Source organism: Triturus cristatus, chromosome 7 (assembly GCF_964204655.1).
Source record: "Triturus cristatus chromosome 7, aTriCri1.1, whole genome shotgun sequence".
NCBI classification, from domain to species: domain Eukaryota; kingdom Metazoa; phylum Chordata; class Amphibia; order Caudata; family Salamandridae; genus Triturus; species Triturus cristatus.
In genome coordinates, this window is record NC_140590.1 from 351,039,065 (window position 1) to 351,062,083 (window position 23,019).

The 23,019-nt window shown below is 47.9% G+C and overlaps 1 protein-coding gene across 4 annotated transcripts in view; it reads left to right on the top strand.

Moving 5' to 3' along the window:
- SACK1E (scaffolding CK1 anchoring protein E) overlaps nt 1-23,019 on the top strand; it is a 368,519-nt gene that overhangs the window by 256,488 nt on the left and 89,012 nt on the right. The window lies entirely within an intron of this gene.

Below are 23,019 nucleotides of genomic sequence, written 5' to 3' on the forward strand. Positions count from 1 at the left end.
GCTCCTAGGTCTCTGCGTCATCCTCCGAGGCCCCTCTGTCCTCACCCTGAACTGTTTTGAATGCATGTTTCCTCAGTCAGATAAGTGTGAATCGGTCAAGACGAGACCGTGCCCTCCAAGCCATATGTGCTACGTAGGCACTGGGGTGGCCATGAACCTACCCTTGATGAAGAGAATAGGCTGCATACTGGAGGCAAAATGTGGAGAGGAGCAAGAAATGTCCTACCAGGGGATCACCTACAGCATGTCCTACCAGTGCTGCTGTTGGGACCTATGCAACAGAGCGGCCGGCCGACAGAGTGCACTCCCACTTGGTATGATGGTGGTACTGCCTGTACTCATCTGCTACACGATGTGAAGCGGCAACAAGGAAAACGGAGGCAAAGCTTGAACAGAGCAGAATTTTATAAAAGAATTCTATAAATATCAAATGGGAGCAAAGCAATAAAACTTATAGTTGGTACTCATGTTACAGGACTCCTGATGAATTTCTGTACTGGTAGCAAAATAAACATGTTCTGAATCTAACCATTTACGGATGTGGAATTTTGTCTGTGCTATGTGCTGGTCTTACACGAAGGAGCTAGTTAGGGATGATTTGTGTACACACCTGGAAGCTGTCCGAGCATCTTATCTCAGATGGCTGAATGCCAATCATCAGATTCCAGGACAGGCAGATAGACCAGTGCAGGAATATATGAATTCACGCAGGATCAATGCATATGTCGATAAAAATGGAAAAGAGCGCAAAATGTCTGAGTGTCAAGATGGAAGCAGACACCATTGATTAGATAGGTAGATAAATAACTAGCTAGATAGAATTTCAAAAGGATGGATGGAGTGATGATGGCTAAACGTAAGGTGGGAACTACACATCGAGGAACTGATGCACCCATCGACCATTGCCAGTATTAGCCTAGCAGTTTCTTCAAGAACTTTGTACGTCGTAGACGCCAAATGCTACAAATTGGGTGACGTCATTGAAAAGCACATGCAGCGTTTCAACGGGGGTAACTTGGACGCAGGGGCGGCTGGTGACATTTGAAAGTGGTGAGGCGTAAAATGTGCAGGGGAGCGAGCCACGCACCGTGCATGCATCCGGACCGTCACTGTATACACTCTGTGCACTGACGGGAAACCAAGCCACCTCAGGGAAAGCCGCTGCACTCCGCATGCACCCGTCACTGTACACAAACAGGGCCCGGACCGGAAACCACGCGACCCGGGGAAACGAACCCTGAAATGTTCATGCAGCTGTCCGTCATGAATCCGTTAATGTACACACACGCACTGTGCACTGAGAGGAATCCAAGCCACCTCGGGGAATGCCCCTGCACTCTGCATGCACCTGTCCGTCATGAATGCGTTAATGTACACCCCCACTGCGCACTGCCACTGACACCCTACACTTGACACGCACCCGTCACTGTACAGATACCAGTGCACTGACTACGAGGTCGTACCCTGGGAGGAGTGTGAACCCTGTGGATATCTGTGTACGACCACAGAGTCACAGCTGTGAATCCTGCCATGTACTTGGGAAGAGTGACCTGTGCCCTTATAGTGCTGCAAAGTCGCACCCTGGGACATACCGCACGCTGTAAACGTAAAATAGTATTAGACGCAGTATTAGGCTATGCAAAGTGTGTTAAAACATTTCATGTTTGAGATCACAGAAGCCGTCTCAAATACATATATATTATTAATACACAATCAGACTGTTTCTGGTGCAAACATTTGTATAAATGTCCCTTAAAAGCACGCACTCCAGAGCTCCCTGGTAACAGCTTTGGGTTCTTCTAAAAATGACACAAGACTCCTCAAGTGACTTCATCAATCAAAGCCTAACCCGGCCCGAAGCAGCCTTAACTATTCCTTAAAATACCTCTCTCACAGGCACTCGGGTGAGAAGGCTGCTTTCTGTTTAGCCCTCTGAACCACCCTCGCCCCCCCCCTTTACTTTCAGCAGGTGCCCCCCAGTGAAGGGTGTGTTTATAGGGTCCTTGATTGTTTGTATAGCGAGGGGTCTATAAGGGGTCACCAGGGCAAGTCGCGGCTCGCAGGGGGGGGAAGTCGCGTGCGGGGGGTGTCGCGCGGGGTGGGGTGTGTTAAAATAATTTTTTTTAAAATCCTACCTGAGGTCCTCAGCACGTCCGCGCCACCTCGGGTCCGTCCGTTGGCGCCTACAGCCCCTCTAGTCTTACCTGACCGCCTCTGCTCCTGGTCCGCGTTGGCGCCTCTTCAAACTGGATGGAAGTTGAACAGCACGTCGTCACGTCAGCACTGCAGTGGCAACCCCTCAGCCAATCCTGGCGCTGCTGCAGCGCCAGGATTGGCTGAGGGCACAGCCTACTCCTCGCCCGCCGCCTGCCCATTAGGAGACCGAGGGGCTCCTAATGGGCATGCGCAAATCCGTGAAAACACAAGTGCGCATGACTGGGCACGGGCTAAAAACTAGCTCACCATGCCTACTCATGCGCACTTGTGCTGCAGTGCTGCCTGGTCTGACAATGCTGGTCAGTCAACATGACGCCGGACCGCCCACGGTCCGACGTCATGCTGACTGACATGCATTGTCAGTTGAGTTCTCCCCACCCTCGGCGTCGCGAGGGAGCTACGGGCGGGTGCGCGCGGGCGGGGGGGCTACGCCCCCACGCCCCAATGGACGCACCGCGCCTGCTTGGACGTGCAGCCATCTTTGATGGGAGTTTTATACTGCGCATCTATCAAACATACGATCATTCACGCAATAGTCTCTCTTCTCCCAACCATTTTCTTGTGCAGTTGATTCCACAGTAAACCCTATTATAACCATTATTTTGCTATTAATACGCCGCCTTTATCCACACAAAGGTGCAAGGGAGCGAAGGTGGATTTTCTTCAACCTGATTTCAAAGGTATTTTTCCGAAAAGCTTGTGAACTTTCTTGACCCACATTTTACTAGACCTGCTTTCAGCTGCATTTACGCATTGTATCTTTTGGGGAGCTGTCATCTAACCCTCGATTTGTGGTCTAGTTGTAACACCTAGTTTCTACATTTCATGGTACTCAGTTTTAGTTATTGTTTAACCACTTCTTTAACATGGCTTCAGGTAATGTGTATAATTTGTCACCACCACAAGCGTTCTTACCAGCAGCGGGGAAACCTGTATTGAAATGGGAGGCATGGCGTGAATGTTTCACAAATTACATTTCTACATTTGATGATGAGGAGGAAGACTTAACCCCTGAGAAGGAAAAGAAAATTTGATTGCATTGCTTGGGAGCGGGTGGGCTCAAAGTATATAATCGCATTGATAAAAAAATCCACTCAAGTGATCAGGGGGATGTATACACGAATGGATTGGAGGATTTAGAAAATTACTACAAACCCACAGTTTGCATTGCTGTGGATAGGTATAAATTCTACCACTGGAAAAAAAGGTGAGGAAGAGTCTATAGAGGATTATGTTATGGTTCTTAATAATGTGTCTCTAGCATGTCGTTTTGGGGAACGGCACGACAAACTCATAAGAGGCCTGATTGTAATGAGTGTAGCTAATCAGGCCACTCAGGACTCACTATGGGCAATGGAGAAAAACCCCTTCAAGATGTGATCGACATTGTGAAAAGGGCTGAGTTAACTGGTAGATATGCCAAAGCGGTACTGTCGGAGAACAAAGTTAAGCAGGAGGAACTGGCATTTGTGGCAAAAATAAGTGGAGCTGAACCACGTCCTCAGACCCTGTTCAAAAGAAGGAATAAATATGCATCTGAGACTGATCAGCCAAACAGTATTAAAGGTTTCTCACAAAGGAAGTGCTACAGGTGTCGAAGCACTATACATTTGGCCAATGACAAAAAGTGCCCTGCACGCACACAAAAGTGTACCAAGTGTGGCATTGTGGGCCATTCCCAGAAGTTTTGCCAGAAGAAACCTACCGAGTTAAATTGGTTGAGCAGATTGAGGGTTATAATTCCGAGTCGTCAGATGACTCTGACATTAATATGTGTGTACCTATTGTGGATGATGGGCAAGTACTAGACATTGATTTGGGAGACAACGAAAGAAAAAAAACATGTGTAAAATGACAATTGGGGATGTTAACAGGGTTATTGCATACCTTAGTACAAGAATTTACCCAACCTGATGTTTCCCTTAAAACATTCACAGGCGAACCAATTGAAATGGTGGGTTGCAGAAAGCTGAAATTTGTTTTTAAAAATAAAGAAACTATGAGCAAATTGTATGTTTCCGCTACAGGTCCTTCAGTGTTAGGTCGGAGGGATCAAGGCAAGTTAGGCATTGTCCTCAATCCTAACAGCTCGGACCCAGTTTGACTTATGCAGGCAGAAGAAGATTTAGGATCAGTCATTTCCAAGAAATTCCCCAAGGTATTTGATGGGAGCATTGAGAAGTCAAAAGGTTTTTAACATAGAATACAACTCGAAGCCAATGCCAAGCCATGCATACACAAGATGAGAAATATTCCTTACTCATTAAAAAAGGAAGTTAGGTTACAACTGGAAGCTTTACCCAAGGAAGGGATCATAGAACCCACTGAGTCCTCTGAGTGGGTCGCGCCATTGGTCGTAGCAAGGACAGCCAATGGAAAGTTGAGACTAATAATTGACTTACGCAACCTCAATCAAAGCATCCAGGTGGACCAGCATCCTTTGCCAAAAAGTAATGAGATGCTTGCACATACTAGAAACATTTAGTGGTTCTCAACCATTGACCTCACGGCAGCCTACCATCAGGTATCTCTACATCCGGATAGCAGAAACTTAAAAACCTTAATAACACTGTTTGGCTGTTATAGATTTAAAAGAGTTTCCTTTGGTTTAGTGTCCGCTGTCACAATGTTCCAAAGACTTATGCATATGATATTCAAGTGTTTTGAGAATCTGTACATCTTTCATGATGACAGTTTGGTAATGGGTAGAAGCAAAGACATATTTAGGCCATGAAATCACACAGGAGGGTATTAAACCAAAAAAAGAATTGTTAGGGGCCATAAGCAATGCACCAGTGCCTAAACATAGAGATGAAGTGCGAGCATTCTTGGGTTTGGTAGAATTCTATCCCAAGTTTGTGAAGAATTTCTCCTCCAAAACTTATGATATCAGACAACAGTTAAAACTTTAGAACAAATTTGAATGGACCCCAAACTGTCAAAAAGCTTTGTCTCTCTTAAAGAGGATATCTGCAATGCCCCCCCCCCCCACTTACAAGGTTTTGGTCACAATTTATTTAGTATTGTCACTACTGATGCTAGTGGAAGAGGCATAGGTGCTGTGCCAACCCAGAAGAACAAGTTGGGTACTGAGGACACCATCACTTTTGCTTTGTGCTCCTTAGCATCCACTGAGGAGAAATATTTTGTAATTGAGCTTAAGGCTCTTGCGTGTGTGTGGGGTCTGGAGCACTTCCGCCAATTTGTTTGGGGTAAGAAAGTGTTACTACATAGTGATCATAAACCACTTACAAAAGTGCTAATCACTAAAGGGTTGTATGCTGCCTCACCCAGACTGGCTCACATGTCGTTAGACTGTTGGATTTCGACTATGACGTGCACTACGTACCTGGTACAAAGAATGTTGTTGCTGACTTTCTTAGTCGGTTGCCCCTCCTCATGAGTGAAAATGTACAAGACATGGGAGAGGAGTTTTGCGTTGCTAATATCACTGAGGAATACCCGGGTATTTCCAAGGATCAGTGGATGAAGGTACAAGAGGAGGACGTATTGTTGCAAGAAATGGGCAAGATGATACTGGGTAGATGGCCTGGGAAGAAAGATATACGTAAGGAACAAAGAACATTTTGGGAATTGAGACACAAGTTGTCATTTGAAGGAGGTCTAGTGTTAACGTAAGGGAAAGTGGTACCCCCTGAGGTTTTAAGAGATAAAATCTTAGAGATTTTCCATGAGGGAAACATAGGAATCAATAAAACCAAGTGCAGGGTCAGCGCTTTGGTATTCGAGGCCTGGATGTGACATTGTTATCGAAAGGAAGGAGACGACTTGTGTGCAATGTGAAAACTTTGACAAGTCGCAGGTTACTTTCAGGCCCACGTTACACCCGTTGTCCAGCCCGAGTATTTCTTGGGAGAGAATAGGTATTGACATAATGGGACCTATAAGAGAACATGGTGAACAGGTGTACATTGTTGTCGTTGTGGATCACTTTTCTAAGTGACCTGAAGTTGACATACTCTATAAGATGGATTCAGGCAGTATTATCAAATTCCTCGACAAAGTTTTCTCTATAGAGGGTTTACCTAAGTACATCCTGAGTGACAACGGACCACAGCTTGTATCAGAAAACTTTAAAAAGTACCTTGAAAGGAATGGTATCGTACACAAAATGGCCTCCATATACCATACTGCTGGCAATGGAGAAGTACAGTGGTTTAACCTAGTGATTAAGGGCATAGTGCTGTTAGCCAACAATAATGGGTTGGCCTGGAAAAACAAATTGTATAAAATGGTGTGGGCTTACAGAGTAAGTGCCAATGAGAGCACAGCCTCCAGCCCTTTCGAATTAATGAAAGGAAGAACACCCATGTCTAAAGACAATATTGAATGGCTCGTAACAGCTAAGAGAGCCTTCTGGTCCCCAGAAACAGTGAAGGAGAATTAGTTACTTTCCCAGAGTGTTATCAAAGAACGTCACCACTTGAAACACAAGTGTATGCCAGTGACCCTCATTGTGGGTGATTCGGTTAGAGTCAAGCGTAGTGGGTTCATTATAAAGGTCAGAGCCCTTATACCCAGCCTCTTGTGGTAAAGAAAGTACTTTGCAGTTCTGCTGTACTTGGTGATGGTAAGGTCTGGCATTTCTCTACACTTTCTGTGTGTAAGAGAAAGAATTTTGAGGCATTCGACAAAAGCGATGTAGGCTTACCTCCAGAACAAGATCAGCGTGGCAAGATGATGTTGAACGTGATAATCAGAGTATGGAGTGGATGTATGATTATGATTCTGACAAAAACAATGGTTGTGGGCATGACCAGCCACTGGATTTTGATGTTGCGTCAGTCCATGTTCAAGAGGTAGATCAACAAGAGAGTACTGCTAACGATGCTATTGATCTAAGCGTGGTACAGGGTCAGGCTCCCACGAGTCAACCTAGTACATGTGATAGAATATTTGGTGATGATGCTATTGAGGAAAACAGTATGACCAGGTGTGGGCGTTTAGTAGCTAAACCCAGTTGGTTTAAGGATTTTGAATGCTATTAGCCCTTCTGCCTCAAGTTACCTGAGTAAAGTGTACATTCAGCCTGCATTTTGTTGTTACGTATATTTCTTCTTCTTTTTTACCTTCTCTATCCCTTTTCCATCTCACCTTTTCTCCCCCACCCTTTCTCCCTCTTCTTGTTTTTCTGCCATCCAAACATTTCTCTTCTTCCCCATCCTTGTCAGGAAGGAGATGTGTTTTATTGGATGTCTTCTTCCAGAAGCTTCCAACCTTTATCCTCCAGGTACCCGTACCCCCCCTCACGCACCTACCTGTATTGCGATGCAATCCTGATTGAGTGTCAGTTGGAAGATCCGTTGGGGAGTCGACATGCTGTGTTTTACTGCGCTGTCCTCCTGCTCTAGTGTGCTGTTTCTCTACTAAGAATAAACTTCTCTTCAAGGAGTTCGTTGTAGATCGTTCTTTACAATAAACATAAGTAGCATAATGCAAGACTGATTCACTAAAGGCATAGGCGCAATTCATTTTTCAATTTTTTTGTGATTTTCAAAGTTCTTGCTGTACTTCAGGAAAAACTATGACTGTCATGGTTTGCCTGAAGGACAACATTAAGCCCTAACAATAGGATGGCAGTATGTCGTAATTGTCAATGACTGCAAGAACAGTCACAGCAAATCTTTATGAATATCCACAAAGCAATATGGTTGTGAGTGTTGACATTTGCAATGACAAGTTAATGACATGCCCCTGGAAACACCATTTTCTCCAGTCCACTAGCTTTGAAGACCATGGAAGATCCACACATTTGTAAGATTTTCCATAGACATAGTAGCAATTTTTGGGTGGACAAATCGACAGATGTTGATTTTGAGAGTCAGAGACTGGTAATTCAGTAGCAGATGACAGTGTTTAAGCAAGTTTGATGTATGTACACAAAATGATTTGGAGAGTAGCCTTAAAGTTATAATAACACATATTAACACCAAAACCTCAACCTGCATTCTAAAAAGCACACTACCACATCTCAGTTTAATCAGGCGTTTTAATGGTGCTATGGGTAGTGAAACAGTAAACATTAGTTCCCAAGGTGAGTATTCTTGAGTTGAAATGGAATTAGATTAGGGTAGAGTAGAAATTAAAGTTTGCCTGCCGTATTTAAAAATGTCAAACACTGTGAAGATTGCAATGCTATATACATGTCATAAACCTTCAACTGTGAAAAAAAATCACTTTAACAAATGTATTTCAGAAAAAATGTTTCTGCCTTTTTTTAAAGAAAGAATTATCCATCAAAGTGAGTTTTGCTGAGGTTTAATTCAACAAAACCTACGTTTTTCAAATAATCTTCCTAGCAATTACTTTTTGCAATCTTTGCAAAGGTTCCAAATCTTTCGAAGTACACTTTATGAAGAGTTAGAGGATAATCTTTAGAGCTTTTCATATCTCAAACCGTAGGTATCTTTGTAAAAATTTAAATCAACTACAATCTACGTGTTGGCTTGTTTTAAGATTGTAAATATCCAACTAATGTGTGACCTGTTGCTCTTAGACTTACGTACATCCCATAAACATTTGGGGGCAGATTTACAAGCCCCTTGCGCCTCTTTTACGCCGCCGTTGCATCACTTTTGTGACGCAGCGGCGGTGCAAAACCAGCGCCATGCTGCGGGGTATTTACAACGTGACGCATCTGGGAGATGCATCACGTTGTAAAGCCCTGCGCCAGAAGTAGGCGTTCCTGCGCGGGGAGGGGGGGGCGTTCCATTGCAGGAACGCCTCCTAAAAGTGGCTGAGTGAAATCTATATATATATATATGTGTGTGTGTGTGTGTGTCATTTGTGTTTTTATGGCCTTCAGCTCTGACTCTGATATTTTGTATTACAATATCATCAATTCCAGGCGTACAGATGGTTGCTTCATTGATGGGCCTGTTGCTGATGTGGTATGTTTCTCCATCCCCTTCCCTTTACTCTATAACCCTAAGTATATATATAAAATAAAAAGGGCTCTTTCTGCCAAACTTAGTGTATTTCCGTCCAGTGGTTCGGGTTGTAGTCATGTCTAAAATCTCTATTCTACACTTTCCATGCACAACTAGAATCAGTGGTGCACTTTTTTGGGAAAAATTTTGTGAAGATTCATCAAACCACTACTAGCGGTTTGAAGAATCTTCACGATATATTTCCCCAAAAATTGCACCCCTGATTCTAGTTGTGCATGGAACGTTTCGGGGTGATCTGTCAAGGAAGTGCCAAGAAAAAGGTGGGTCAAAAAAAAGTGTGTTTCCTGTGTTAATTCCCATAGAGATTTTGGACATGACTACAAACCGAACCGCTGGACGAAATTTCACGAATTACACCAAATTTGGCAGAAAGCACTCTTTTGTTATTTGGTGCAAAACCATTCAGTAGTTTTGGAAATATTAAAGAAAATCCAAATTTGTATATCTTTGGTCGTAAATACTTCATGACTATTTCATTATGAATGCTGCAATTGGCTGGCCACAACCTGTGTAGAAAGTTGCAGCCAGCATTTTAACTAATGGGACATGGTCCCCGGGGCATAAACTAAACAATAAAAGTTGTATAAGATCTCAGGGTAGAGGTAAGCTGACCCCATGGCTGCAATATAGTGGTGTTTCAGAGACTCCTTATGTGTAAAATACATTGAAAAGATTGTTTCTTTTCCCCACATGTGATATTCATGAATTCTTCACGATGCTCAGCGCAGCACATGTGTAACGTTGTGACAAATTTGTGAATATTACTGCACACATTTGAAAAAAATACATTCATACCCATCCACAGACCCACTCAGACACACATGCACAACACATGCATTCATTCAGAGACTTGTGCACCCACTCACAGACCCACTCAGACATTCAGGCACCCAGTCACAGACTCACGCACCCACTCACAGATCCACTCTGAGACTTGTGCACCCACTCACATACCCACTCTGAGACACTTACATGCCCACTCATTGATCCACTCAGAGACTCATGCATCCACTCACAGACTGACTCAGACATTCACGCACCCACTCACAGACCACTCTGAGATTCACACACCCACTCAGATAGTCAAGCACCCACTCACAGACCCACTCAGAGACTTTTGTGCCCACTTACAGACCCACTCAGACACTCCTGCCCCCACTCACAGGCCCACTCAGACACTCACACACCCATTGGCAGACCAACTCAGACACTCATGCACCCACTCACAGACCCATACAGCCATCCACACCCACAAACCCACTCACACACATACACAGCCACTGGCACACCTACTCTCTACCTTATACAGCCACTCACATATACACGGTCAAAGGTTAAAGGTTACAGTTAGGAAATAAAAATGTTCAAACTTCAGAAATTTACTGAAAAAACAAAGATTACAGGGACGTTTTTCACTTAGGAAATAGAATTTAAAGAACGTAGAAATTCACAGAAAAATACAAAGATTGCAGGGACGTTATAGTTAGGCTTATATTTCACTCATACAAAACCAGTGAAATTCAGCAGTTATTGTTACCCCAGCTAATTAGAACTGATCCCTGCAATACACTGCTAATGACATCACATAATACATCACTCATGATATGGTCACTGTCATCACTGATGACATCATTGACAGCCGCGGTCGGTAGTAGGAGTAACTGCAGGGCGGTGACGTGGGGAGGGGGAGGGGCAGGGTGGGGGGTAGTAAACTATGGATTACGGAGGTTTACAGGTAAGTTAACATATAAATTAATAAAACGAATTTCGTTGCGTCCACCGCCTCTAGGCTGATGTGTGTTCTGCGCAGCTCCAGGCGTGGACTTCGCGCACCTGGCTTGGGTGTGTCCCAGGGTGGCACTGTTCTGGCAGGGGGTGTGCACTGCTATTAGCGACATTACTCTTGAGCGTATGGAGAAGTGTGGCTCAATGATTAGAGCGGCAGACCCTGATGCAGAGGTCTAGCCCGGGACCAGGGTTCAATTCCCCGCCTCGGCGGGTCTTGGGCTCAAAATTCCACGGACCTGATAATTCTCGCCTCGGTGCCATTCCAATCATGGAGTCCCACTCTGCAACTCTGGGCAATAGCTTGCTTAATCTCCACAATGGCCCCCACAACGCTAAGGATGCCTGGCCTCCACCTTGGGGGTGCCCAGGAGTGGACACACACAGGGAAAGCCAGGATGGGTTCCACAGCGGTATTCGTACAAGCGCCTTGAGACCCTTGTGGGTGAGTAGTGCGCTATACAAGTATCAATTTACCCACTGCTGTGCCTCCTGGGTCATGTTAAGCACGTGTCCGATACCAGCCACAAGCTGATCGCGATGCTATTGGTGCTTGCTAAGCAAAGGGTGGCCCTGCACTGGGGTCGTACACTAGCTCCTACGGTTATAAATTGGTTGGACGACGCAACCCACTGCCAGACACTCCTAGGCGAGTTTTGGGATTTGATGGCCGCACCCAGCAGACCCCCAGATATTTGGGCTCCTCTCGTTTCCTATCTCCAACGCTTGACCGCCCCAGACAGCCCAGCAACAACCTCCCCCAATGCTGCTGCGCAAAATTCTCAGATTGAGGATGATGATCCCATCTCCCCCCACGGCCCGGATTGATTGTGCCTCTTCTGCTGCGCCTTGATTACTATTCAATTGCTGATGGATTGTATCTGTGTGGTTTTTGCCTTCACTTCTCTGTAACATGTGACACAACTGGAAATGTAGAAATTACTGAATCAATGCTGTGATGTCAAGCTGCAATGTGAAATGTCCTATGTGCCTTTTTGTTTAATTAAGGTTTTTGAAAACTCAAAAATAAAAATACCATGGTTGGGGGTTCACTTTAATAATCAGAATTGATTTCTAAACAAATGAACCTTTTTTTGCAACATTAGGATAATCAAAGACTGGGGAAAAACATAGCACTGTAATTTATACCCTGCAGTTTGCATGCAGCTCTTACTTGGCCGTTAATATCTCACTGTTGTATGTTAGGATTCTAACTTATTAGCTGCAAGTAACAAAAGTATTTCTCTGTCAAAAGCATTAACCCGCTGACCTACTTACATTATGTGCACTTTGTGATCTGCATGGTACATGCTCTTAGCAGCAGGCACATTAACCCTCTGCGTTTCCTTTCTATGAGTCAAAACACCATCTCTCTCTACTAAGAACATTGATCACCTGAGTTATCTTGACATTTTTCTTGTTGCCGTAAATGGAGGACAGGAAGGAGGCAGCAAGTGCTTTTAAAACCATATTATACTTGCAAAGACAATGCCCCCACCCGAAGTCAGCGCCTGGTGCGGTCGCACTGCCCTAGAGCCACCCTGCTCAAGGTCTCTCACTGCGAGAGAGCAGAAGAGGTTGGTTGGCCAGGGCTGCTCTGCGAGCAGAGCTAAGCAGGAGGGGAGGAGTGGTGTACCCACTCCTAAGTGTTCATGACTGGTTTGGTCTGCCTTCTGGGGCCGACCAAACCAGTCATGCGCATTCTGCCCTTCTTCATGTAGGCTGCAATGCGGCCTACATGGAGAACACGGCCGGGCCATTAGTCCGTGGCTGGGCGACCTCTTCGCCACTAGTAGTGTTGTGATTGGCTTAGGGGTGGGAGCCTGTTCCTGGAGGCAGAGGAGCAGAGACAATGCGGGACCCGGCCGCCGGAAGGTAAGTTTAAGGTTCCTTTTTATTATTAATTTAAGCCCCCCCTCCCCGCGCAACTCCCCACCCGCGAGTTATGCTGGCCGCAACTGATCGTATTCATCCAGAAGAATGGTATGTAATATGTCGCAGACTGGTCGTCTCTGGCCCACACCTGAGCTTTCAACCACATCACCCACATTTTAATGTGCTTTCACCAAAGCTCATTTGCTCTTCTAAATGGCTGCATTCACTGTAAATAACAAACTACGTATATTCCAGTTTCATACATAATGTCTTCCACATTTCGGTGTCTGTGAAAAAAAATCTCAAATGACGTAAAAAGAAAATACAAAGAGAGTTTCCGATACCACAAAAGTTGCCTTTGTGTCTAAGTCTGTGCTATACATATACCTTAAACGAACCCTTTTAAAAAGAAACATAAAGCGCACCTTTTCAAAATATACCTTGATATACAATCACTGTTTTCTCGTACAAATGCATCTTTTCGGAATGGTTTTTATTGCATAACCTTTTCTCTCTTCCTCTCTTGATTTCCCACCAGGGGTTATTTCATGGTTGTACTGGTGCGGGTTTTGGGGGATGCCACATTGCCCTTGTGGATGAGTCCACCCTGTATAAATACCTTCAATAAATATATAACCATCCATAAATAAAACAACATAAAAATTGGAATTTTCCATTACATTAGGTATCCGTGGGGGAATAATGCATACGTTTAATAAGGAGATGCCAGAAGAAGGAGTAGTACTTAGGCCTGACTAATGGTACATTGAAGTTCTGGCCAAAGAGGAGGGCTCTCTTGCTGTCAATCTCCGACGAGTTTTTTCTTGCCATTATGATGTCACTGCATGTTGTGTCACTTCTCCCATAATGCCTGGGGTGGGAGCTTTGGTAGCCAAGGGGGAGGTGCCTGCTTATCCTCCTATGGAAAGCTGGTCACTCAGGCTTCCTGATCATCCTATCAGTGACCAAGCTGGCAAGAAAGTCTTCAGAGTTCTCAGCTTGAAGGGCACATATGTGTGCTTGAATCCATCTCCTGCTAACTGCAACCAGGCCATGGACTGAGGTTATTCAAGGCAGAAGGATGAGAAGCATCCATGTCCTCCTGGCCACCATGCACCTCTGCCTCGTCATCTGGGGCACGCCAAACCACGCCCAAGAGCTGCTGCCCTGCAGTCTGAACTTCTGCGAGTGCCCTATGCCCACCTGCTCAGAAGACACGGCGCCAATGTGTGAGTGTCCAGCCCAGGTCCACAGCAGCGACAAGGCAGGACTGTCCATCTTGTCACATAAGGCCCAGGCATTAAAGTGTCAGAGGGGATCCCTTGCTTGTGAGAAGGAGAGGTGCAACCGGACAGTGCTTGTTCTGTGCCATCCCTCGAGCTGAGAAAACAGAGACTGAAAGATGGAGGCTGCCCTGCAAGATTAAATAAATCCTGATCCTGCAAGACTGGCATTTTATCCCCCACTTAAAATTCTCGATTTTCATTGTTTAAGCTCATTTTGCTATCGCCACAGTTTATCATGAAAAGGTATGTTTTTTATGCAGGTCAGACAACCGTAATTCATTATTTTGACGCCTGAATATCAATTTAAAGATGAATAACTTCTTTGGCATATTGTAAATAATATTAATACCTGTTCTGAGAGGGTGGCTTATGAGGCTAAGAAGAAGAAAAAAATCTTTTAGTTTTAAAATACTGCATAGAGTCCTTTAATTATAAACACGGTGCCAAAGAGAGTTCTAGTAAAAAGAATACAACAATTTTGAAACATACTTTTAGGATAGTAATCTCAAATTTGGGCCAATGCAACAAACTGAAAAGAACACAAAAATGATTAATTGGCCCAAATCAATGCAGACCACCTTGTGAAGACAGAGAAAGACCACAGTGAATGCCGCCCTGAAGGTGGTACAACCATACAGCAGTGCTTAATTTGAGCTGGTTGTTGCTGGTGAGGCCCACCTGCATTCATTTTTGGGGACTGGCACTTATTTCTTCTCATCAGATTTTGAATCAGAGCACGAGAGAGAAAAACAGGAAATGGGGAAAGAAGGAGGAAGAGAAGGATAGAAAAACTGTGACAAAGGAAGAAAGCTGGGATAAAATGGAACCTAAAAGAATGAAATAGAGGGGCAGATAGTCAATAGAGCTGGCCAACTGCGTCTGAGCAAAACATCTGGCCCCAGCACCTATTATTTTACAAATTAAGCAGTGCTAAACAGCAATCTCAAATTCACAGGTTTTATCTTTAGATCTTCAAAATCCAATTGATGATTTGAGGATAGGAGGTAAAAAGTTGGGAACGCCAAAATGTTGACAATCATACCTGTTAATGTATTTTTTGTCTCAACCCTGATAACATTATGTATCTCTGACAGTCTTCACTTAATGTCTGGGAAAAGACTGGGGCCCGTGTAGGCAGGATAAATGAGGCCTGACAGGGAAAAATCAATAACATGAAAAGACACACCTGGGCACGGTGATTAGCAGTTAAAGTGGGCAAAGGAGTTCTAGAATTACAACATTACTACTGGCAAGAATTTTAAAACAGATGTCAAACCAGTATGTGTTTATTGTATTTATTTTTTCTTTTTTCGCCAAAATTTATCAGCTACACTTTTTATAATTATGTTTGATACATATTGTTAATTATTATCAAAACATTTTCAAGAATCATTCTGGGTTGTCATACTTCATATCATTTGTTTATCGAAGACAGCAATGCAAACTTGTATACATTATCATTACTCCTTTGTTTCAAAGAATTACATGACCAATGGTCAAAAATGATAACAATACTGTGATGATGGGGGAGGAGCCTAGCGCGCAACCAAGATGGCCGCGTAGGTGCGAGGCTCCCGAGGACCACCACGACCTCCTGAATTAATCCTGGCTATATCCTGTCCTTGTTGAGGGGACTGCTTCGGTGAACCCGAGCTGAGGCGCCATCCGTTTTTCCGTTTCGAATCGGACCCCGGACACCGGTGGGAGCACCGATTGAAGGTTGCGGCCTTCTCCGCGCTGGCCCCCCGGATTGGAGTAGTGGGGTGATCCGGGGACAAAGCGAACAACAGCGGCGGGCAGGGCTGGGCGACTCGCGTACCCCGTGCTTTCACTTTCGCTTTTGCGCTCTCCTTGCCCTCAAGCGAGGTAGGGTTGAGGAGCGGGGTGCGGTGGTGTGGCCTTGTCCAGGTGCCCGGCTGACCTGCCGGCCGTGAGTCGTCCTGCGGCCCAGTGGTCGCCCTCCCCCCCCCCCCCGGAACCCGTGAACTGGTTTGTCGGCCCTTTCGAGGAGATTGGCGCGACGGTGGGAGAGCAGGCATGTCCACCAAACAAGATGGCGACCGGGCGAAGGTGAAGACGACCCGCCGCGGCCCGGCGCCTCAATCCAACAGTATGGACCGCTACACCCTCCAGAAGGGATCTCCGGAGACAGCGCGCACATCCCCGGCGGGCCCGACGGAGGCATCTGCTCAACCGGTGGATCTGACCCTCCGGGACGTCATGGGCGCCATCGCAGAGATGAAGGCCTCAGTGGACCAGCGCTTCGACACCCTAGCGCAAAAGATAGACTCGGTCCTGGTGGATGTTAGCCTTGTGAGGGCTGACTTGTCCAAAACCAACGACCGGGTCGATTCCCTGGCCCACACCACAACGAGCCTCACGACGGACGTGGTGGCCCTCCAGAGGGAGGTGCGCCGGCTTGGCCAGGCGAGCGCCCTGATGGACCGGCGACTGGAGGATTCCGAGGGTCGGGCCCGGAGGAATAACGTTCGCATTGTGGGAGTGCCGGAGGGACGAGAGGCGGAGGCGGCGGATCTTTTTGTGGAAGAATTGATCCTTACCCATCTCCAGCCCCGGGGGCTGAGTAAGCTTTTTGCAGTGGAACGTGCTCATCGGGTCCCTGGGGGCAGACCTAAGGCCGGTGCCCCGCCGCGGCCTCTCATTGCCCGGATTTTTAATTTCCGGGACAGAGACGCTATCCTGCAGACCTCCAGGCAACAGGGACTGGTCAAGCTTGATAACATGGATGTGCATTTCTACCCAGACTTTACGCCGGCGGTCCAAAAACTGAGACTGAGTTTTCTTGGAGTTAAACGTCGCCTACGGGACCTGAACCTTAAGTACTCAATGCTTTTTCCAGCTAAGCTAAGGGTGGAGGTGGATGGGCGCACGCACTTTTTTGACCGACCCGAGGCGGCTGGGGACTGGTTGGACACTCTGCCTGGAGATCGGGGCCGGGGGGGTGGGGGGGGGTGCGGTTGGCAGGGAGGGCCCGCCGGATCAGAACTGAGGGGTGAAGAATAGGCCTTGCTCTGGACAACATTCCTTTACCATTTTCTGATCGTTTATGTTCCCCTCCGATGGAGGTCGTATGGGGTCTGTTGGGGGCTTCCCTCCTCCTCTGGGGGACTAGTTAGTTTTTCATCTATGGGGCGACAGGCACACTGCACTTTGGGGGGGCTGTCTGGGCTCATGCAGGGGTGCAGGGAGGGGGGAGTTCTGTTGGGATGGGGGGGTGGGGGGGGTGTGTTGTTTGTTTGCACCGCAAGGCAAGCCCTTTACTGTATTGTTGCTCTCGAGATGCTCTGTGGGGGACGACTGATTGCTTCTACGTATGATGGGGGGTAGGGATTTGACTGTGTTGTCATGGAATGTTAACGGCCTGGGGGACAGGATTAAGCGTGGTGTGGTCCTGCAATACCTGAAACGTATCTCACCAGATGTTATCTTCCTGCAGGAGACGCACCTTATAGGTAACTCCTTTCATGCCATGAATCGGCGAGGCTATCGTTTGGTGGCCCACTCGGGCTTCACCTCGGGCTCGCGGGGGGTGGGTATCATGATTAAGAACTCGCTCCCGTTTGAGATTGATGAGGTGCGCCATGATGAGAGGGGACGCTACACTGTTCTGGTGGGTAGAATGGAGGGTAGAGTGTTCGTTTTTATATCAGTGTACGTCCCGCCTGGGTTACAATCTACTACATTTGCGGATTTGGGGCGCCTCCTTCTGGACCTCCCGGGTGGCCTGCTGGTGATTGGGGGGGACTTTAATGCGGTAGTTTCTGGGTCTATGGATCGCCATCCCCCTAGGGACCTCCCCCGGGCACAGGCCTGGCTGTCCGGCCTTTTAGATACTCTGGGCCTGGTGGATTGCTGGCGACTAAAGCATCCCGCGCAGCGGCAATACACCTTCCACTCGGGTGCCCATGGTAGCCTCTCGCGGCTTGATTACATCCTTGCCCCGGCGGCCTATGCTGGGAGGGTGGGAGAGGTGTGCCATCTGGCGCGGGGCATTTCAGATCACTCCCCAGTACTGTTACATTTCGATGTCTTCCCTAGGGGGGAGGGCAGGGTGGCTCCAATCAATGCTTGGTACTTGCGTGACCCCACTATTCGTGCCGACTTGATCAAATCCTTACAGCGATACTTTGATGAGAATGTGGGGTCTGTCCCTTCGGCCATCTCCCTGTGGGAGGCTTTTAAGGTAGTTCTCAGAGGGGAGGCCCTCTCCTTTATCTCCCATGCCCGGAGGCGCGAGCGGGAGGAGGTAACCCGGGTGGAGGCCGAGATTGCGGAACTGGAGGGTGACCTGGGGAGCGGGGTAACAGACGCCAAGTTGCATGTACTGCACCTCAAGCAGGCGGCCTATAGGGCCCTCGTCACGGAGGCGGCCAGGGGCCTCAGTAGAGAGCAACAGGGGCGACTGTATGATGTGGGTGATAAGGCCGGTAAATTGATTGCGTGGTTGGACAAGAGGGAGAGAGCGAGTCGTGTGGTTCCTTTGATTGAAGGGATGGATGGTGTGCCTGTCACCGAGCCGGAAGCCATTGTCTCCTGCTTCGCGGATTACTTCCGCGAGGTGTACTCCCCGGTTTCTCCCTGCTCGGAGGAAGATTCCCATGCCCTGCTTCGGGACATCGCGCTGCCCTCCCTTACGGTGGAGGACAGGGATTTGCTGGACGCTCCTCCCACCTCGGACGAAATTGCCCTGGCTATTCGCTCGGTCGCATCCGGCAAGGCCATGGGCCCCAATGGTATCCCCATCGAGCTCTACAAGCTGCGACCGGATGTACTGGCGCCCCACCTGCGCGCCATGTTCCTGGCGGCCCACTCGCAGGGTTCCCTCCCGCCGGACCAGCGTCTGGCCACAATCGTGGTGATCCACAAGGAGGGGAGACCCCGTGAGCGGGTTACATCCTATAGGCCTATCTCGCTCTTGAACGCGGAGCCCAAAATCCTCGCCAAGGTACTGGCCAACCGGCTGGTTGGCGTGGTGGGCGATTTGGTCCACCAAGACCAATCTGGCTTTATACCCCATCGCAACACGGCTCTTAATCTGCGACGCTTGCATGGGGTGCTCGCGCGTGTCCCGTTTGTGCGGGAGCCGGCCATCTTGGCGTCCTTAGATGCCACCATGGCGTTTGACACGCTTGAATGGCCATACATCTGGGCGATGCTGGCGAAATTTGGATTTGGACCGGGATTCATTAGCTGGGTCAAATTGTTGTATTCGGGCCCATTGGCGCAGGTGGTGGTGAATGGGCGAGTCTCGGCCCCCTTCGTGCTGGGGCGGGGCACGCGTCAGGGTTGCCCCTTGTCACCGCTCCTGTTTGCATTGGCCTTGGAGCCCTTGGCGGAGTGGCTGCGGTGGCACCCCTCCATCCGTGGTCTCCGCTGGACCCCCGAGCATGAGGACCGTGTGTCCCTCTACGCCGATGATATCCTTTTGTATCTCGCCTCCCCGCGTAACTCGCTGATTGTCCTGGTTGACGTTTTGCGCTCCTTCGGTCGTAACTCAGGCCTTGTCATCAACTGGGCGAAATCCTGCGTGTATGTGCTCTCCGGGGAGGCTCCGGCCCTGCCACGGGACTGCCCGATCCAGATTGCCTCCCAGGGGTTCCGGTACCTGGGTATATATATTACTCTTGACCCGGAGGCCCGCTACGTGCGGAACTTACTACCCCCCCTCCAGCGCTTGCGGGAGGACGTGGTGCGCTGGCGGCGTCTTCCGCTTTCGCCGCTTGGCCGAGCGGCCTTGTTTAAGATGATGTCCTTGCCGCGCTTTCTGTATGCGCTTCAGAACACTATGGACTTGGTTCCGGCGCGCTACTTTTGTGAGGTGGAGAGCCTGCAGCGGCGCCTGTTCTGGGACGGGAGGCCGCGTATTGCCCTGGCTAAATTGCCCTCCCGGACATTAAACGGTATTACTGGGCCTCCCAGCTAGCTGCGATTAATCATGGCCTTTACGGGCCCGCCCTGAACCCGGCATTTGAAATGGACAAGATGCTCCTGCCCGGTGGCGACTACAATCGAGCGCTCTACTCTGGCGCGCCCGACTCCCGTCTGACGGGACCGACGCGTGTCATGGTGCGTGTCTGGCACGCGGCTAATGCAGCGATGGGATGGAAGGACCGTTTGACCCGGGCGACACCGCTATATGCGTCTGAGAGGTTGGGCTCCCTGTGGACATCGAAGGGCTTCGAGAAGTGGGACACGATCGGAATCAGCACAGTGGGAGACCTCTGGACAAGGGGTGGATTTAAAACTTTTGAGACGCTGCGGACGGAATTTCAGCTGCAAGGCAGTGAGTACTTTCGGTACTTACAAGTCCGCCACGCGCTGGGCTCCGTCTTCCCTGATGTCGCGTCCATTCCGGAGTCGTCCCCCCTGGAGGACAGAGTGCTGGATGGCCATGTCCCAGACAGCACGATCTCCCTTATATATAAAAAACTGATCAACGACAGGTCGTGCCTGCTGACTAGTCTCCGCGAGGCCTGGGTTGCCGACGGGCTGGAACTGGACGACGAGGACTGGATTTCCGCGGTGGCCTCTCCGAAGGAGGTGGCCATCCCGGCTCGCCTTCGCTTCGTCCAGCTTAAGATCCTCCACCGGGTTTACGTGACGGGGCCTAGGCTTCTACGTATGGGCTTTGTTGGTGACGGATTGTGTAAGCGTGGCTGTGGTGCTTTGGCAACTTTCATGCATATTCTGTGGGAATGCCCACAGGTGGAGCGATTCTGGTGTGGTGTGCATGAGGTCCTGCGTGAGGTGACGCATGTTGCGCTATTGCCTGAAGCGAGGAGATGCTTGCTGAACGTGTGGGAACCAAATGACTACTCGGTCCCGCAGACGCGGTGGGTGACTCTGGGATACATGATAGCTAAGCGCGATACTGCTCAATTGTGGGGATCCCAGAGGCCCCCAGCGGTGTTGGCCTGGAAAGAACATATGGATTGGTGTATGTTTCGTGAAAAGGTAGTGTATGTGGCGAGGGGTAAGCCTGGGGCGTGGGTGAAAATCTGGGGCCCCTGGAACGCCTATCGCGGGGGTATTTGTGAGCCGCCACTGCTACCGGCCGCCTCACCAGCTCCGTCCCCCTAGCCGACCCCCTCCCCCAGCCGCGGGCATGTGGTTCCCCTGTCCCTGATTTATTCCCATTCCCCTCTTCAGAGTTTGGCTGCTGGTTGGGATCCCCCACTTAAGGAGCACGTGCCGTCACTTTAGATGGCGGGTTGCCTTGCGGGTGTGGTTTTTTGTGTTGTTCTGTTTTGAAAAAAAAGGAAACCGTATTGTGGGCTTGGAGTTATGTGGCCTGCGCTATTGATATCTCCTGCTTTACCGATCTGTGCCGCCAAGAGGCTCTTACTGTAGGTATGTCATATGCTTCTGCCACTCTAGCGGCCGGCCGGATGGTTGTAGGCCCATACTTGTAACCCTTTTTAACATGTAATAAACGGTTTCAAAAAAAAAAAAAAAAAAAATACTGTGATGATGTGCAGAGACTGGCGGTATGTTGACTGGCGGTATGTTTATCAGCTATAAAAAGTGTAGCAGATACATTTTCCCAAGAAAAAAAAAATACAATAAACACATACTGATTTGACATCTGTTTTAAAATTATTGCCAGTAGTAATGTTGTAATTCTAGAACTTTTGCCCAGGTGTGTCTTTTCATGTTATTGAGTCTTCACTTCATGTACAGTGTTTAAGATTGATTTCCACATTTAGAGGCTAGTGCGGGCATTGGTCTTGCCAATCTATGTGGTTTCTGCTGGAATGCCATCTACAGGACCTGTTAACAATGTATCTTTTTATGTAGAGGATCAGTGGGCACACAACCATTGACCCTCTTCTCAGGGTAAATAAGAGGGGTGGGGGGACGAGTACCAAAGAAAGACTCCCATGTAAATGCCTAACCTACGCTGCCGTAGAGTGGGCAGCACAACACCTGAGCATTTTGTCTATTTTTCCAAAGTGCTTATTCAAAAAATTAGTCTCTGTTTAAATAGCAAATGTATCTTGACCCTGTTACATGAGATCTCACTCTTGAGAGTGACAGTCTAATTCACATTGTCGCATCTTGAATGCCCATCTGTTGATCAGGGTCAGTCGAATATAGCTGTGCGGGAGAGGGTCAGGATGATATTTCCTTTGGCTCTGCAGCAATAGGAATTTTATTGTGAAATTGTGCCAATTAAATCAACAAGCATTGGCAAAACCAACGGGTCTGGCATTGGCTGCCATCCGTATGTCTTTCTCAAGGTTTAATCTGTTTTGACATGGTTATTGCAAAACTTTATTGTTGAGTGAGGTGCCACACCCTTGCCAATATAAAAAAAAAACATTGTAAAAAGCAAAACTGTTTTGTCATTGTAGTCCCAGGCCCTGAAGGCAACTATATTCAGTGTGCATGTGCTCCTTGTGAATGAACAGACTGCAGTCACTCACAGTGATCCTAATAAAGAGTTTGTCAGAATTACTCGAGCCCTGCGTAAACCCCTGTCTGAGCTGGCACCAGCGTGCCACACAGGTAAGAGCGGTGGGGCTGGGTGGGGAACGATTTCGACGGACGATGATGAGGAAAAGAAAATAAATAATACACATGTCTGAGGAAATCCGACCCCACCATGCCCCACCGCTCTTACATGCATGGGCCACAGCTGTGTTATAGGATATGAATTCAGAGTTGGGTGGTATTTACTGCCTCTGGTAATTACAGGCTACATTAAATATCTCACCCTTCATTACATTTCAACAGGTCGTACCTGCTGGAATTAAGCAGAGAAAAAGTGGACGGTATTTAAGGTACCATACTACAGATTTTGGTGCGATCCACATGTGATTCCCCAGAACTTGCTATTTATGGCACTTGATCAATAGCGTAAA